Source organism: Pelobates fuscus, chromosome 8, assembly GCF_036172605.1.
Source record: "Pelobates fuscus isolate aPelFus1 chromosome 8, aPelFus1.pri, whole genome shotgun sequence".
Lineage (NCBI taxonomy): Eukaryota > Metazoa > Chordata > Amphibia > Anura > Pelobatidae > Pelobates > Pelobates fuscus.
The window spans coordinates 116478619-116497710 of record NC_086324.1 but is presented as its reverse complement, the minus strand read 5'-3'; the positions used below and the strand labels follow the sequence as shown (position 1 = coordinate 116497710).

Genomic DNA, 19092 nt, shown 5'->3' with positions numbered 1-19092 from the left:
GTCTAAGGTAGTGCGAGCTTGCTTTGATAGTTACAGGAACCGAAATCCATACGGAATAAAACAGCTGCATAAGATAATTCCCTTGTTACAGCATACGAATTCCAAATAACAGTCAGAGTCCAGGTTCAGGATACAAGTAGAACTAACGTTTATTCACACACATGGCTTTTTATGCAGGTCCCCATGCAAGGGGACATCCCACAGGGAGGAGTAACATTTATCCAATCCCGAACAGTAAAAATATAAAACACACCCAATACAAACAGGCAGTTCCCTCCCCTAGTCCTGGAGATAATCAGGTCTGATATAGTAACAACCTAATTATCTCCAGGCTGAAAATTCACTATTTTCCCCAATTTCTGGAACACCCCTTTATACCTGGGGTATCCCCACAAATGCTATATCCCCTGATAGCCCCGATCCGGGTGACCAACATATCCAAATTTCACCCGGATCGGTTCAGGGGTTCGCAAAAAGTATGGAAGTCCTTTGTGACCGGTCCACTGGGGGCGGACTGCCCAAAATAGTTCCAGAGGTTCGTGTGGTTTTGCCGGTCACTTCAGAAAAAGGGAAGAAATGCATAAAAGTACTGAATGAATTCCCCTGGCTCCTAGCAGCGATTGTTCCCCTCATTCGTGTGCATATTTGTACCGAATAGCGCTCTCCTAGCTAATCGGTATCACTAGTTCCAGCGTTCGCATGATGGGGACCGGTGATTGGGAAGTCGAGTGTCCGATTTTAGTTCCAGACACTCGACGACCAAGTCCCGCTGCCTTTGTTTGGCGAAAACAAGATGGCCGCGGTTTTCTCTGCCACGTGGCGTTCGACAGTACGAACGCTGACCGCACACATAGAGGGTGAAAGTGATGCCGGCTTTGAAGTTAAGTGAGCCAGGGGTGGTCTCTGTTCGGCAGTCCCATCTGCCGAATGAAAAGTACACAAAAAAGCAAGAACTATGCAACAAAATATCGAATAATATAGTCATTTCTTCACACTGATGTTTGTAGAGACGATCACCTCAATGTATCTGCAGGTAGCTGGTCAATCTTTAAGTGGTAAGTGAAGCGAATCCTTAGGCAATCCTATAATTGGGCCCAATATGGATATTCTTCCATTTTTCCATTTTTTCATTCATTTTTTTCACATGATTTTTTCCATATTTGCTTTTCTATTTTCTCTACGCTTTGAACCACCAATTAGTGTGTATAGATATACAGACTTTGAACTTTACGTCAAACAAAGGAGGATTCTGTGTATATATATATATGTAAATAGCTAGAGTTATTCTAAAATCATCACAATAAATATTATGAAATCTAACACAGGTTTAGCAATCAGGTTTATTGCCATTTTTTGAGTGCGGTATTCATATTTTGTTTATGATTGAGATTAGGAGGTTGTTGTGGGGTTATACCTTGAATACCGGCACCTTACATAATTGAGTGCCAGCACATATTGGTTTTCTTCAACTTTTACACCTAACTGAACACAATACTATACAATATTATACAATAAACAATAATATTCCTGGTCTTAGGCCGTGCCAGGAGCTCTGGGGGTGGGTTACCTTCGCGACGAGGGAATCTCCTCAAGACGGGGGGAAACACAGCCGAAGAGCACCCTGGCCAAGCTCAATCAGAGCAGGAGGAGTCTAAGACCCCTGCCCCTGGAGCTAAGGCGGCACCGATTCCCAGGAGGTCGCTACAGGGCGTCCCACTCCCGCGGCCCCTCCCCCCCAAAACAGAAAAAAGGAGAGGACCGCCAGATGGTCCGCGTGCGAGGGGGAGGCGGCCCCATGAAAAGGCCACTCCAAGGAGAACTCTGGTCCTCCCTCCCCCCGCCAGGCAGGCCCACCCCGCCGCAACGCCACGAGGGAGCGCCTGGTTTCCCGCTCTTTTAGGGGCACCCATCCCTCACGGCCCGTCAGCCATCTTGGACTTGGCCGCCGGGTCGGTAATCGTGAGGGGCCTCGCGGCCAAGGTCCGCAAGTCCCATCTAGTACCGATGAGACCAGTGCCCAACCCTCACCCTAATCAATAGCCCGGGCCCCCTCTATCAAAGAAAAATCAGTGCCTCCCCCTCCTCCAGCGCCAGGGACGAGCAGACACCACTGAAGCCGCGTCCGCCACCCCCATTCCGGCGCAGGAGCAGGGGCAGCCCCCCCACCCCCTCTGCCCGTTGATTTAGCCACAATCTAGAGTAGTGTGCGTAGGTATCTGCGTATGCAGTTTCCCAGACCTTTCGTTATAGGTGAACTTGCTATCTGGTGCCTTTTTCCCAAAGCCTTGCGTAAGGGGTTATCAGGCTATTATATACAATTACCCAGAGCCTTGCGGTATAGGTTACTATGCTATCCTGTACCTTTTCCCACGACCTTACGTTATAGGTTACCCTGCTATCTTGTGCCTTTTCCCAAAGCCGTGCGTTAGAGGTTATCAGGCTATCATATACGTTTTCCCAGAGCCTTGCGTGCTAGGTGAACAGGCTATCGTATACATTTTCCCCAAGCCTTGCGTTATAGGTTATCTGGCTATTATATACATTTTCCCGGAGCCTTGCATTATAGGTTAACATGCAATCACATACATCTTCCCAAAGCCTTGCGTTATAGGTTAACGTGCTATCATATACAGTTTCCCAAAGCCTTGCGTTATAGGTTAACGTGCTATCACATACATTTTCCCAAAGCCTTGCGTTATAGGTTAACATGTTGTCATATACATTTTCCCAAAGCCTTGCGTTATAGGTTAACATGCTATCATATACATTTTCCCAAAGCCTTGCGTTATAGGTTATCAGGCTATTATATACATTTTCCCGGAGCCTTGCATTATAGGTTAACATGCAATCACATACATCTTCCCAAAGCCTTGCGTTATAGGTTAACGTGCTATCATATACAGTTTCCCAAAGCCTTGCGTTATAGGTTAACGTGCTATCACATACATTTTCCCAGAGCCTTGCGTTATAGGTTAACATGTTGTCATATACATTTTCCCAAAGCCTTGCGTTATAGGTTAACATGCTATCATATACATTTTCCCAAAGCCTTGCGTTATAGGTTAACATGCTATCATATACATTTTCCCAAAGCCGTGCGTTATAGGTTAACATGCTGTCATATACATTTTCCCAAAGCCTTGCGTTATAGGTTAACATGCTATCATATACATTTTCCCAAAGCCGTGCGTTATAGGTTAACATGCTGTCATATACATTTTACCATAGCCTTGCGTTATAGGTTAACATGCTATCATATACATTTGCCCAAAGCCTTGCGTTAGAGGTTAACATGCTATCATATACATTTTCCAGAGCCTTGCGTTATAGGTGATCAAGCCATCATATACATTCTCCCAAAGCCTTGCATTGTAGGTTAACATGTTATTATACGCATTGTTCCAAAAGCCTTGCGTTATAGGGTGACATGCTATTATATACAATTTCCCAGAGCCTTTCGTTATAGTTGAACATGCTCCAATGTACCTTGTCCCAAAGCCTTGTGTGAAGGGTTAACCTGCTATCCCTTCCCCTATCCTAAGCCTCCTCGTCTCGATAACCCCTTTCCTGCAGTAAGCGATACCATGACTCTCTTGGGAATGTCCTGACATATCACGCTATGTTAAGGCATAGGATCCCGCTAGGTACACATAATATCTGGGTGTCTGGGACCGCCATCCTAGCTGTCTACAACCTCCCCTCATACCCTTGCATTCCACCCTAACCTAATGGTACCTGAGACTGTCTAGGGAGAGTTCAGTTTAACCCCGGGCATTGCAGTATACTTATACTCCTGCAGACAGCAAATGTATTCAACGGCCGGCTGGAGCCCGCGAACAGTGGTTGCTTTGGCTGACATGGTCGCCCATTTCTAGCCTTAATCCTGGGGAGGGTCTTGTGCACCGGAGGACAAATCAAGCCTGGCCAGAAGGCCTGCATGCGTGTGCGGGGTCTGAAAGTCTGCCGGCAGGTCCAGGCCCAGGTCAGCTAGAAAGGTGGGTATATCCGTTGTCGGGAGCAGGATTGACGGCTTGGGGCCCTTGAAGACCAGGATCTTGAAAGGGTATCCCCAGGCAAATCGCAGCCCGTTGCTTCGTAGGAGGTCAGTGACCGGCTTCCACTCTTTGCGACGCTGGAGAGTGGCATGAACCACATCTAGGAATATCTGAAAGCTGGTCCCTTCGTGTTCGTACGTTGCCGTCCTGCTGTGGCGCATTATGGCCTCTTTGGTCGTGTAATAATGCCACTTCACAATGACATCGCGGGGAGGGCTGTTCTTCGGCCCCCGGGCACGGAGGGCCCTGTGCACCCTGTCCACCAGCCACAGGCGGGCAGGGATGTCAGGAAGGCATTTCTGGAAACAGGAGCTGAGAACCTCCTCAAGGTCTGAGTCGGCCACCGATTCCGGTAGGCCCCGTATGCGCAGATTATTTCTCCTGGAGCGGTTGGAGACATCCTCCAGCTCCAATTCGAGATCTGTTACTCTGGTGAGGAGGGAGTTTGTGAGGGTGGCGGCCTGGTTGTGCGCTTGCACCACATTGCCCAGTTGCCTCTCAATCCGGGTGGTACAGGCTCCGATGGCGGCAATTTCTGCCTTAACTTCTGTGGCTGACTTTTTAATTTCCTCGGCCAGATAGCTCTTGACATCCACAATGGACTGCAGGATAGCGCTGGAATAGGCCTCCGGTGGGGTATCCTGTACCCGGAGAGAATCCCCGCGGTGTGTTGTACTCGGGCTCGTGGTGCGGTCGGGCCACGTGTAGCAGGCCTCTGGGCCGAAAACATGTCCACCACGGACGGGGCGTCGTTGGTACCTTGTTTCTTGGAAGGTTTGCGGTTAGACATTCGGCCGCAGCAACGGAGGGGGCCAGGGCCACAGTTACAGCTCCAAGGTCGGGGCCAGTGCGGATTACAGTGCTTTATTTGAGCGCCGGGGTGCGGAGCACTCGCTATATGCGTCCATCTTCGTTGGCGTCCAAACCACGCCCCCCACAAGACTCACTTTTACAGGACCAGAAGCAGCCCTAAATTTTTGAATGTCTTTGCTGAATCCCTCTGTTGGCTAATCCTCAATATCAACAGATGCCCAGTAATGATTCACTACTTTTACCAGTAGAGATGTAACACTATACCTTAGAGTTTATCTAAACTACTCTCAAAGGACTAGGCTATAGACCCCACAACCATTCTTGTTTTTCTAGGTATACACTTGGACTCTACATTAATGCAGTCCAGTCTCCATTTAGTTTATGTTACTGTGTCTCTTTCCAGGTCTTCCTGATAATGACAGTGCAACCTGGCTCGATCTCCAAGCCAAGGTAGATTAAGCCAAATGGCAAGAGTATTGGAATGGGCAGACCATGTCAACCCCCCCCCCCTTGACACACCAGGTTATCTGGATGCATGCTGCTGTCCATATCGGCTTTGCAGCTATATTTGACCATATGTGGTTTCGATACCCAAGTCTGTTACGTTACCATTGTTTCATGAAATGTCACCTCTCTTTGTTGTTTACACCATAGTAGAAGTTGCTCATACTAGGGGAAATTTATGGCAAGGACAAGCAGTAAAGTGCTACTCTTACAATATGACTGTTTGCTATATCCTCAATAAGAGTTGTCCCTCATCAATAACTAGAGAGACTTTTTAGAGGGTTACCTGGCTAGAAGCTACTCAACAGTTTTGTCTGGTTTGTGTTCACATCCATGGCTGTCATAACACAGCAGTCAATGCTATGTCCTGTTCTTATTTTCAGGAATTCTTCAGACTTCACCAGACTGCTATGAGGCGTCCAACCAAAGTCCCCTTCCAAGACCTCTTACTGGTCTAGCCCTGTCTTATGGCCCATAGCAGGTTGCTAGTGCAAGCTACCATATCCGCAAGCACTCAAAGAACTTATAACAGAGCACTGACAATTTTCAAGTTCACCTGAGACTTCCAGATTACAGAGTTTCGGTCTCTGTATGTAAGTGAATTACCCCCAAAAAACATGAAAATAATATTTAAAAGAGGAAAAAAGGCATATCCTATGAATCAACTTACAAATTATTTCTCATCCATATAATAAAAATCAATAAAGTGCAATAGATGTAAACATAAAACAAATAACATAATGATATAAGTGCCTGGCACCTGTATTTTAGTAACAAACATGTATCTGTTTAATAAAACTCTATCTGTTAATAAGAAATAATGCAAAATAAATAAATATAAGCTTAATATAAAATCACATCATTAGGAAAAGCCGGTTAAGAAATGAGACCCACTAGTCCCATTATTATTATTTTTTTAAATTGAAATTAAAAATACCACATTTTGAAAATAATACAAAAAATGGTATATACAGGGGGTAGTGTAGCATATAATTAGGGTACTATTTCAGTTCTATAAACACACGATTGATGTTTTCAATATATGTATGATAACCTTGAAGTTAGGTTACTGTATTATTTCTTAGTATTCTAACCATGCTTTTTTATAATAAATTATAGTCCATTGTTGGTATAACACTGACATCTATTGGCCATACCATTATTAGTATACACCCTGTATTGCTGCCTAGTATAACAATAAATAAACACTTTGAAAGTGTGAATTGTTGTTCCTTCAAAGTGAATTTAAAGTAAATTTTAAAGTATACAACAAAAGCTAAACTTGAAAAATCTTTAAGTGAGCTTTGTCTAGAGCCCTATTGTTATCCTAATGTAGATACACAGTATACACTACAAGTCTTCACATGAACTACATGATAATAGGAACAGTCCATGCACCATAGACACTACAGCTTACAATAGTGTTTACAATGCACCTGGAGCAACCACATTGTAAGTAGTCTAACAGTTTTAAATGGTTTGACTTCTTATCTGTGATCCACCGAGGTAAGAGTCATATAACTTCTAAACAGTAGATAATTTTGCAGTGATACTGCAGTGGCATGACCTATACACCAAAACTGCTTCATTAAGCTAAAGTTGTTTTGGTGGTTAAATAATTTTAAATTTGAACTTTATCTTGTTTTGTGTTATATTTATTACATTTTTCTCAGCCATTATTTTGAAATGTGTACTGTACAAATGATCATGTATTTTAGCCACAATAGCCCGTTTCAAAGAAATAAACTTAAGTTTATGGAATGGTTATTGTGTAATCTACCCAATATACAATCCCTGAAGCAGGCTATAGTTTGCACACATTTACAATATTCTTAGTGCATGAATGTATTTATAATGCTTTTTTTAATGTTTGCATATCCCAAACTAGAATTATTGGTCATCAACAGAGTTGTGCATTTGTTATCATAAGAATTGCAATTTGTACAAATTTTGGTGATCGTCAATTCATCTGAATTCCTCAACTCTGAAACTCTATATAGACGAATAATTAAACAAATGAAATGACACGTATGAGGCATTTTGTTTGTTTCATGATTCAGAGTCCCATCCATAGTGGAACTCAGTGGCAGAATTCATGGCAGGTGATTAATGGAAGAAAACCTTGATGGTTATGGGACAGCCACTTACTGAAAGATCAAGTAAGACGTGACTATGAGAGGGAAAAAAGGAGAAGCTATAAAAAAAGGGAAAGTAAACAACAAAGTGTGCTCATAACTGTTACCTTCTAAAGTTTGTAATAGGAGGCACACTACCCTAATGTTTTGGCTATATTACATGATTGGGTTTATTGCCCATATTTAAGTAAGAATCTTATGACAAGGTGGTGTGCTGCTGTTTTCATGTACTCATTATCTGTTCTTTTTTTTCTGCTCAGCTGTAGAAGAAATTTTGAGTTTTGTGTGCACTATTTAGCTATCTTATTGGCTAAGAGTGATAAGAGTTCTGTTTCAGTTTACCATATAGAAAATGTGGACTTTTTAAATAGCTATTATATTTCATTATCAAGTTTTTATTAGCACTAAAGCTACTAGCTATCTGTTGTATTCCAAGAAAATAGTGGGCTTTTTCCTGTAATTCCTCCATATCATAGTTGATGTCCTCCTAGGTCAGACTTAAACAAATGTCTAGAGTGGGGAGGGAAAGTGGGATAATGTCAATCTCCTATCTCCAATCAAAGTTATTTCAAGTTATTTCAAGTAAATCTAACAGTGCTTCTTATCTAACTAGGTACAGCAGCAAGCTAAACCTAGTCTCATACTAGAATTAATGGTCCATGTTAAGAAAATAAAATATTTGTTCTTGGTTTTTACTGTGAACAACACACTTTCTCAAAACCCACTCCCCAAAATAAGTATTTTCTTTCTCCAAAAAAGTAAAAAAAAAAAAAAATACTTTCATCAACGGCATATTGGTAGCCTCGTCTCCAGGGCTGGACTGGCCCACCGGGATACCGGTAAATTTCCTGGTGGGCCAAGACACCTGGGGCTGGGCTGACAGCCCTAATCATCACTGATCAGGCTCCTGTAATCTTGGCCAGCCATTTGTGAGCTGTGCGGCCGCACAGGGCCCCATGGGAGCAGGGGGCGCCAGGCGGCCCACACAACTCACACATGGCCAGCCGGGATTATAAACAAATACAACAGAAAAAACCCTAATATTGTGGCGGGCGGAGCTTAACGTGCAATGGGTCAGAGCTTACTGTTGTCAGGATCGGGTCAGGGATCCAACACGCAGAGTACAAAGAGTAGCTGATACGTATACCGGTCCTTAGAATGGCCGGACTAACGTAGAACTACAATAGAATGGTCAGAGACAAGCCGAGGTCGAGGATAACAGAAGACAGGTAAGCGAGAGACAAGCCGGGTCAAGGAATACAGAAAGGCAGGAGAGTAAATAACAAAGCCGGGTCAGAACCAAAAGACAAGAGAATCACAAAGCACTGTGTGACTAGAAGGACTAGAACCACGACAGGGCAATGAGTGAATGAGAGAACCCCCGTTAAGTATCCTGGCTAGGGAGAGGAGACACGCCTCCGGCGAGTCCTGATTCGTCTCCCGAGATTTGAGTGGCAGGATGTTTCGGGTTAGCGTCATGACGTCTACCTCCGGTCCTTCTGTTATAAAAGGAAGTGACTCCCTCGCGGCCGGCGTTAGCAAGGCCGAGTGAACCGCGGGAGACCGAGGAGACATGGCGTCCGGACGGATAACCTTCTAAGTCTCTACCTCTCTCAACGGTAGAGACTCCAGGTACCCTGACAGTACCCCCCCCCTCAGATACGCCCACCGGGCGGAAGGAGCCGGGGCGAGATGGAAAGCGGGAGTGAAATGCCCTGCGAAGACGAGGAGCATGAACATCCTCTTGTGGTACCCAACTCCTCTCCTCAGGACCATATCCCCTCCAGTCAACTAAATATTGTACTCGTCCCCGGGAGACACGAGAATCAATAATGGAGTTAACCTCATACTCCTCCTGACCCTCCACCTGAACAGGGCGCGGAGGGGCGATAGTGGAGGAGAATCTGTTACAGATTAGAGGTTTCAACAATGACACGTGAAAGGAGTTCGGGATGCGTAAAGTAGCTGGAAGAGCTAGACGATATGCCACTGGGTTAATTCGAGTCAAGATCCTGTAAGGACCAATATAACGAGGAGCGAACTTCATGGAAGGAACTTTAAGACGAATATTCCTAGTGCTCAACCACACTCTATCGCCTGGAACAAAATTCGGAGCCGCCCTTCTACGTTTGTCAGCATGTTTCTTTACCAGTACAGAATTGTGTAGAAGAATCTGTCGAGTCTGATCCCACAACTTCCTCAAGTTGGCCACATGGACATCAACCGACGGTACTCCTTGGGAAGGAGAAACCGGGGGAAGAATAGATGGATGAAAGCCATAGTTCATGAAGAAGGGACTTGAATGCGTGGAGTCACAAACAAGATTGTTGTGCGCAAACTCTGCCCAAGGAATCAAACCGACCCAATCGTCCTGGTGTTCGGAAACAAAACAACGTAAGTATTGCTCAATCTTCTGGTTAGTTCGTTCAGCAGCTCCGTTAGACTGAGGGTGATAGGCGGACGAAAAATTCAATTTGATGCCTAATTGAGAACAGAACGACCTCCAAAAACGTGAAACAAATTGGGAGCCTCTATCAGAAGTGATCTCAGAAGGAATCCCATGTAAACGAAAAATCTCTTTAGCAAAGACCTCTGCCAATTCAGGAGAAGTCGGGAGTTTAGGCAAAGGTACGAAATGTGCCATCTTGGTAAACCTATCGACTACGGTGAGGATAACAGTGTGTTTTTTAGAAACCGGCAGATCCACAATAAAGTCCATAGCCACACAGGACCAAGGTTTGTCAGGAATCTCCAGCGGTTGTAGAAGGCCACAAGGAAGCGAATGCGGTAGTTTGGTTTTAGTACAGACCACACAAACCCCGATAAAATCCTTAATATCCTTCCGTAACGACGGCCACCAGAAATCCTTGGAGATCAAAGAATACGTCTTGCGGACACCCGGATGACCAGCCACCTTACTCTCGTGAAGACACTGTAAGAGCTCCAATTGAAGTTCAGGGGGAACGAAAAGTCTGGAAACCGGAGTCAGTCTAGGTGCCAGATGCTGCAAGTTCCTTATCTGATCAAGTAGCGGGGAATGAACTTTGAGAGTAGTGTTAGCGATAATGTTACACTTGGGTACTATAGAGGACAAAACCGGCTCAGATACGGCAGCAGGTTCATATTGGCGAGATAAGGCGTCGGCTTTAGAATTCTTAGAACCTGGCCTATATGTGAGTACGTAGTTGAAGTGAGTGAGAAATATGGACCAACGAACCTGTCTAGATGATAGTCGTTTAGCCTCCCCAATATAGGATAAGTTCTTATGATCCGTCAAAATAGTAACAGGATGCAAGGTACCCTCCAATAAATGTCTCCACTCCTTCAAGGCCATTATAACCGCTAGTAGTTCCCTGTCACCAATGTCATATCTGCTTTCAGTACCGGACAATTTTTTGGAAAAGTATCCACACGGATGTAGTGGTTTATCTACACCCAACCTTTGGGACAGAACAGCACCTATACCTGTCTCAGAAGCGTCTACTTCGAGTAGGAAAGGTAGAGTAGTATCAGGGTGAACTAAAATTGGTGCGGAAGCAAACAGCTCTTTGAGTGTCTCAAAAGCCCGAAGAGCTTCAGTAGACCAATTCTTAGTCTCAGCCCCTTGTTTGGTCATGTTAGTGATGGGAGCAATGATAGAGGAGTATCCCTTAATGAAACGTCTGTAGTAATTAGAGAAACCAATGAATCTCTGGATAGCCTTGAGACCCTGAGGTAAAGGCCAGTCTAGTATGGATTGGAGCTTCTCCGGATCCATTTCAAACCCTTCCCCAGAAATCACATAACCAAGAAATGTAGTTTGGGATTGGTCAAAGCTGCATTTCTCTAGTTTGCAGTATAAGCCATGCTGAAGAAGTTTGTGTAAAACCCTCCTGACTTGCCTGTGGTGAGTCTCAATATCCCTGGAATGTATAAGAATATCATCAAGGTATACAATTACACAGTCATCTTGAAACTCCCTAAGAACCTCATTAATAAGGTCCTGAAATACTGCCGGAGCATTGCAGAGACCAAAAGGCATTACCGTATACTCATAGTGCCCATATCGAGTATTGAATGCAGTTTTCCACTCGTCACCGTCGTGGATTCTCACTAAATTATAAGCACCTCTAAGGTCTAACTTAGTGAAAATTTTAGAACTTTTTAATCGGTCAAAAAGCTCGGTGATCAAGGGAATCGGATAAACATTTCTGATGGTTATCTTGTTAAGGCCTCGGTAGTCAATGCAAGGTCTTAAAGAGCCATCCTTCTTTTTAACAAAAAAAAATCCAGCCCCAGCAGGGGAGGAGGATCTTCTAATGAACCCCTTGTCTAGGTTTTCACGAATATACTCCTCTAGAACTAAGTTCTCATTCGTGGACAAAGGATATACATGACCCCTGGGGGGCATGGTACCAGAAAGTAAATTAATTTTGCAATCAAAAGGCCTATGTGGTGGTAAGGTATCAGCCTTTCTTTTGTCAAATACTGCCTTTAAATCTTGATACAAGGACGGTATCTGTACTTTGGTAGAGTCAGTAGCGTTATTAATTGGGTTGACACTACAAAGAGGTGACACTTTCTTTAAACAACTCTCTTGACAATTCTGGCCCCAAGAAACTATTTCCCCTGATCTCCAATCTATAACGGGGTTATGTTTCTTAAGCCAGGAATATCCCAGGACTATGGGAACAGAAGGGGATGAAATGAGTAGTAGGGATATTTCCTCCTTGTGTAGAATACCAATAGTTAAGTAAAGAGGTGTGGTCTCCCGGGAAATCACAGGCTCAACTAAAGGTCTACCATCAATGGCTTCAACAGCCAAGGGTGTCTTCCTTAACTGGGATGGGATAGTGTGTTTAGTGAGAAACTTTTGGTCGATAAAACTCTCAGCAGCGCCGGAGTCTATCAATGCCATAGTTTCTAAAGTTCCCTTCTCCCAAGTTAACGAGACCGGTAAAAGGAGTCTATGTTCTTTGTAGTTATGAGTAGAGGACAAAATCGAAACACCCAAGGTCTGTCCTCTAGAGAAACTTAGGTGCGAGCGTTTCCCGGACGGCTGGGACAGCTCAAACGTACATGACCTCTGAACCCACAATACATACACAGTCCCTCTCTTCTCCTGTACTGTCTCTCCTCCTCTGAGAGACGAGTAAGGCCTAACTGCATAGGTTCTGAAACCTGTGGATCTTTGGTTTCAGCAACTTGAAATGATGGTACTAGTCTAGAGAAAGATTTAGTGGTTCTATCTCGAGTATTCTGTCTCTCCCTTAGGCGTTCGTCAATACGGGAGACAAAGGAAATTAAGTCCTCCAGATTCTCGGGAAGTTCTCTAGTAGCTACCTCATCAAGTATTACATCAGATAATCCATTTAAGAATACGTCTATATAGGCCTGTTCATTCCATTTTACCTCTGCCGCCAAAGACCTGAACTCTAGTGCATAATCCACAAGGGTTTGGTTGTCTTGTCTAAGGCGCAACAGTAATCTGGCTGCATTGGCCTTCCTGCCAGGAGGGTCAAAAGTTCTTTTAAAAGCAGCTACAAAGGAATTATAGTTATAGACTAATGGATTATCATTCTCCCACAACGGATTCGCCCATCTCAGAGCTCTCTCAATGAGTAAGGTAATAATAAATCCCACCTTTGCCCTATCAGTAGGGTATGAACGGGGCTGTAGCTCGAAGTGAATACTGATCTGGTTCAAAAAGCCACGACACCTCTCAGGGGAACCAGCATAACGTACAGGTGGGGTAACTTGGGAAGAAGCACCTACAGTAGCTAACTCTAACCCTGAACCCACAGAAGAAGCAGAAGTGTTACGCCTCTCCTCAGGTGGATTAATAGGGCGAGACAGCAGCGCCTGTAGTGCCAGAGCCATCTGATCCATCCTATGATCCATGGCGTCAAACCTAGGATCAGGAGAACCAAGCTGACAATTTGTACCTGCAGGATCCATGGCCCTGTCGTAATGTCAGGATCGGGTCAGGGATCCAACACGCAGAGTACAAAGAGTAGCTGATACGTATACCGGTCCTTAGAATGGCCGGACTAACGTAGAACTACAATAGAATGGTCAGAGACAAGCCGAGGTCGAGGATAACAGAAGACAGGTAAGCGAGAGACAAGCCGGGTCAAGGAATACAGAAAGGCAGGAGAGTAAATAACAAAGCCGGGTCAGAACCAAAAGACAAGAGAATCACAAAGCACTGTGTGACTAGAAGGACTAGAACCACGACAGGGCAATGAGTGAATGAGAGAACCCCCGTTAAGTATCCTGGCTAGGGAGAGGAGACACGCCTCCGGCGAGTCCTGATTCGTCTCCCGAGATTTGAGTGGCAGGATGTTTCGGGTTAGCGTCATGACGTCTACCTCCGGTCCTTCTGTTATAAAAGGAAGTGACTCCCTCGCGGCCGGCGTTAGCAAGGCCGAGTGAACCGCGGGAGACCGAGGAGACATGGCGTCCGGACGGATAACCTTCTAAGTCTCTACCTCTCTCAACGGTAGAGACTCCAGGTACCCTGACAACTGTGCTTCAGGTGCGGGGCTAAATGAGCCGGGTAACTGCAGTATGGGAAGCAGGAAGGAGTCCCTGCTTCCCCAACAACCAGTCTCCTGGAGCGCCAAGGGATGTGGAGGTAAGAGGCAGATCAGTGTGTGTGTGTGTGTGTGTGTGTGACTATCTGCCTCTGTGTGTGTGTGTGTGTGTGTGTGACTGTCTGCCTGTGTGTGTGACTGTCTGCCTGTGTGTGTGTGTATGTGTGTCTGACTGTCTGTGTGAGTGAGTGTGTGTGTGTGTGTGTGTGTGTGTGTGTGTGTGTGACTGTCTGCCTGTGTGTGTGTGTGTGACTGTGAGTGTGTGACTGTCTGCCTGTGTCCCCCCTAGAAACAATGACAAAATGTCAATCCCCTATCTCTAGAAAAATATATATCTGGTATGTGAGCGCTCCAATTGCAATAAACAAATAATAATAAAATACAATGATTGTATCATTGTATTTTATTATTATTATTTGTTTATTGCAATTGGAGCGCTCACATACCAGATATATATTTTTCTAGTTTACTCAGATAAGTCGCTCTCCTGTATGTGATGCAGCCCTGCTTCTAGTGATTTCACTGAATCCTATTATTACCCTCACTCTCACTGTCAGTTCCTTTATATTTATATTTGAATCCCCTATCTCTCACTCAAAGTTTTTTTTTGTCATTCTTTATTTTTGTTGTGCACAAATTAAAAAAACAACCTTTAGCATGCCTTAACAGTCCAGAGGACACATGCTATACATAAATCTTGAATCTCCAGTTAATGTTAACCTCGAGAGTGGAATCTATGGAGCCAGAAAAGCCACTGCATCGACAGCACCATGTGGAGACAGTATAACTAGGAAAGGGACCTAGATTATATTGCAGAACTGATGAAAACAAATAAAATAAGGTGACATCCCTGTTGTAGCTGATTATTAAGTAAGATCCAACAAGAGTCCAATAAGGAAGTCAGCTGATTCCCATGAGTGGTCTACGTGCTGGGCCGAGATGCCTTTCCAGCCCCAGGCTAGTATGTGAGCTGGCATCTATGTACCACAGACTCGGGTTCTTCTAGGGTCCGATTCTATCCCCCTCCTGCGAAGGTTGGTGGTTGTACATGGTAGTCTCTGCTTTCCGCGGATAATCCTCCGCCTGTGTGGGTGATGAGGAGGCATAGCCTCGGGCGGCTCTTGGCCTAGGTAGGTAAGGAAGGAATTTCGTGCATTTTGTCTTACATGTATTATCTTGTGGAGGCTTCACTGTCTCCGGGCCCATGCCTCTCTGGGTCTCAAATTGACGGTTTAATATAGTAGCGGTGATGCATGCTTGCAGGGTGGACCAGAATCTTTGAAACATTTCCTCCAGCTGCAGCAGGCAGAGAGAAACATTGTCACTGCTAACTTTCTGGGTGGAACTCACACCATGGGTGTGAAGGCTATTCGGAATCAGCTCCAAGACAGTGAAGAGTTTAGGTGGTGCCAAAGCCAAACGTAGTCCAGAGCAGACCAGGATATACCCCAATTCAGGGGTGTGTGGGGGGTGGAAGTGTGTTTGAGGTCTGAGCCTCGAGCAGTGAAGCAAGGAAAGTAGGAGCAGCAGGTTTGTTCAGGCACCCAGTGTGGGAGAATGTCATGAGAGATATCGGAGTGCTCCTCTGGGAACCCCTGACCCAGTTAATGCCTGTTGTATATTTAAAAAGTGAATAAATCAAGAATAGTGCCCTAATTACAGCCAAAGATGCAGGAGCTCATGTGACACATGTCTGCATAGCTTGAAGGTCAGACTCCACCCCCCCCCCCCCCCTCAAAGTTGTTCCAAGTGCAGTAGCTAGAAGCTATGCCTTTTTGTTGTTGAACCACTCTCCCCAAAAGAAGGATTGATAAATGACAAAATTTAAAGCTCATATCTCCACTTAAAGTTTTTTTTTCAGTACCCCTGGCACAAGCTAATAGCTATTTACAGCTACAAGCTAAGCCTAGTGTAGCATCAATGGATCAGGTTATCTCCCACTCAGTGGTGTATCCTGGTTTTGTGCTGCCCTAGGCAGACAGCTCAAAGGAAGTGCTCCCTCGCCAGCCACCCGCCAGCACCCCCTGACCGCCCAGCAGCCCTCCGGCATGTCTGTTAGTCACAAGGCTAACAAGACATTTGCCTTGGGCATTTTTGCCGCCCCCTGGAAAATGCCGCCCAAGGCAAATGCCTTGTTTGCCTTGCGGCTAAAACGTCCCTGCTCCCACTCCCTCACAGGCCCAGCAAGGGTAAAACACACACACAAAAAAAGAATACCTTTTGGACGTATAGCTTGTTTTACTGCACGTCTTTTATTCCCCTTTTTTGGCCAGTTGCCACTTGATATGTGAGTAAAATCAACATTTTAGTGGCTGTCTTTTAAATATAAATCATATTTGTTTGCAGTCTCACTGCTCAATTCTCAAGAAGTCAATGAGGGAATATTAATGGTTATTTAGGTTTTACTGCTTATTGTAATCTTTAGTCCATTTTTTTTGCAACGAACCCCATAAAAAAACCAGTGCTTATCCATTTGACCCCCCTTTTCTTTCTGGTGCTAGGAATGGCACTGCAAATCAAGAACTGAACGGAGCATGCTCAGGCTTTCTTAAGTCAGTTCCCATGAGATTCTGGAGAGTGGTGCTCGTGAACTGCAGTTTGGCCTAAAATTAATCTCAACTCTAATGATAATCTAATTTTGCCAACTCAGAATTGTCATTGCAAATTTGTCTGATATTGTCTAGCCATTGAGCTAGGCATTTTGGTCAATATTGTAGCTGGTTTTGTTTTGCAGCACTAAGGTGCTAATTTTTTCTTTGTTTGTTTTGTTTTTTTGCTTGTCAGAATTGTTCTGCTGTTAAGTTTGATCATGTTTGGTAAACTTGTTAAGAAGTTATGATCAGAGGTTTACAAGTCCTTTTTTAAATCAATGAGGAAATCATGGTTATTTATGTTTGACCGCTTATTGTAATGTTTGGTCCTTTTTTTGCCAAATTATCAAGTCTGCCCACAAAGGTCCAGTGTATATGTGTAGAGTGTACATAGAGAGTGCGTGTTTGTGTAGTGGATAAGGTCAGTGGTGTATCTTGGTTTTGTGCTGCCCTAGGCAGGACAAAACTCAGACACCCCCCCCGCGCGCGCGCCACCCCCACCCAACCCTTCCCCCCTGCCCCGCCTTCTAAATACACACACATTCACTGACAGATACGCATACACTAGCTAACAGACACACACAGTCAGACACACACAGTCGGACACACACACACTAACAAACACACACAGTCGGACACACACACACTAAAAGACACACACAGTGAGACGCACACTAACAAAGACACACAGTCGGACACACACACTAACAAACACACACAGTCGGACACACACACTAACAAACACACACAGTCAGACACACACACTAACAAACACACACAGTCGGACACACACACACTAACAAACACACACAGTCGGACACACACACACTAACAGACACACACAGTGAGACACACACTAACAAACACACACAGTCGGACACACACACTAACAAACACACACAGTCGGACACACACACACTAACAGACACTCACAGTGAGACACACACACTAACAAACACACACAATCGGACACACACACACACACTAACAGACACACACAGTCGGACACACACACACTAACAGACACACACAGTGAGACACACACACTAACAGACACACACTGTCGGACACACACACTAACAGACACACACACTAACACACACAGTCACAGACACACACTAACAGACACACACACACACTAACAGACAGACAGACACACACACTAACAGACACACACACACTATCAGACACACACAGTCAGAGACACACACACACACTCACATTAACACATTTTTTTTTATTTACTCCCCCCCCCCCAGCCTCCTTACCTTTGGGAATGCTGGGGGTGGGGGGGTTCTCCCATTCCCTGGTGGTCCAGTGGCTTCAAGGCGGCACTGGCGGGCAGGCTGGGCGGCCGGCAGGGGAGCTCTTCCCCTGAGCTCTCTGCTCAGCTCCCTCGCGCGCCGCCCGCAGAGTGAGGCTGGGAGGCGGAGCCGGAATATGACGTCATATTCCGGCTCCCAGTCTCACTCTGCGGGCGGCGCACGAGGGAGCTGAGCAGAGAAGTCAGGGGAAGAGCTCCCTCGCCGGCCGCCCAGCAACCAGCCCAGCATGTCTGTTAGCCGCAAGGCTAACAAGACATTTGCCTTGGGCATTTGGGGGCGGCGTTTTTTGCCGCCCCCTGGAAAATGCCGCCCAAGGCAAATGCCTTGTTTGCCTCGCGGCTAATATGCCCCTGGATAAGGTATGTGTAAAGTGGATCTGGTGCGTGTGTAGTGGATGAAGTGCGTGTGTGTAGTGGATGCAGTAGAAGTAGGACTTGGAAAGAGTTTTGGAAGCTGAAGATCTATGTGCTGGGCCCTCTCTTCACTATACAAGCTGACAAGGACCCATAAGGCCAGTGCTGGAACTTGTGTAGAGAGTTCCTAGTGCAAGAATTTATCATTTGAGTTGTCATCTACCACAAGGGAGGTAAAAATGTAGATCACTATTTAGATAGGCTGGGGGACTGGGCACTCAAATGGCAGATGAAATTTAATGTTGAAAAATGCAAAGTTATGCACTTCGGTGTAAAGAATGCACAAGCAACGTATACCCTTAATGGAAGCGAATTAGGGATAACAACACACAAAAAGGACTTGGGAATTGTTAAAGACAACAAACTATGCAACAATGTGCAATGTCAATCAGCAGTGGCTAAGGCCAGTAAGGTGTTGTCATGCATGAAAAAGGGCATTCATTTTCGGGATGAGAATATCATTTTGCCTATTTATAAATCATTGGTAAGACCACATATTGAATATGCTTTGCAATTTTGGGCACCTGTTCTAAAGAAGGATATTATGACACTAGAAAAAGTGCAGAGGCAGGCTACAAAATTAATAAAAGGAATGGAACATATCAGCTATGAAGAAAGGTTAACAAATTTAAACCTATTTAGTTTAGAAAAATGTCACCTGAGAGGGGATATGATAACATT

At 45.0% G+C, this 19092-nt stretch overlaps 1 protein-coding gene across 1 annotated transcript in view; it reads left to right on the top strand.

Moving 5' to 3' along the window:
• Nucleotides 1–19092, top strand: part of LOC134571292 (ectonucleotide pyrophosphatase/phosphodiesterase family member 7-like) — a 253094-nt gene that overhangs the window by 134525 nt on the left and 99477 nt on the right. The gene's annotated exons all lie outside the window — the stretch shown is intronic.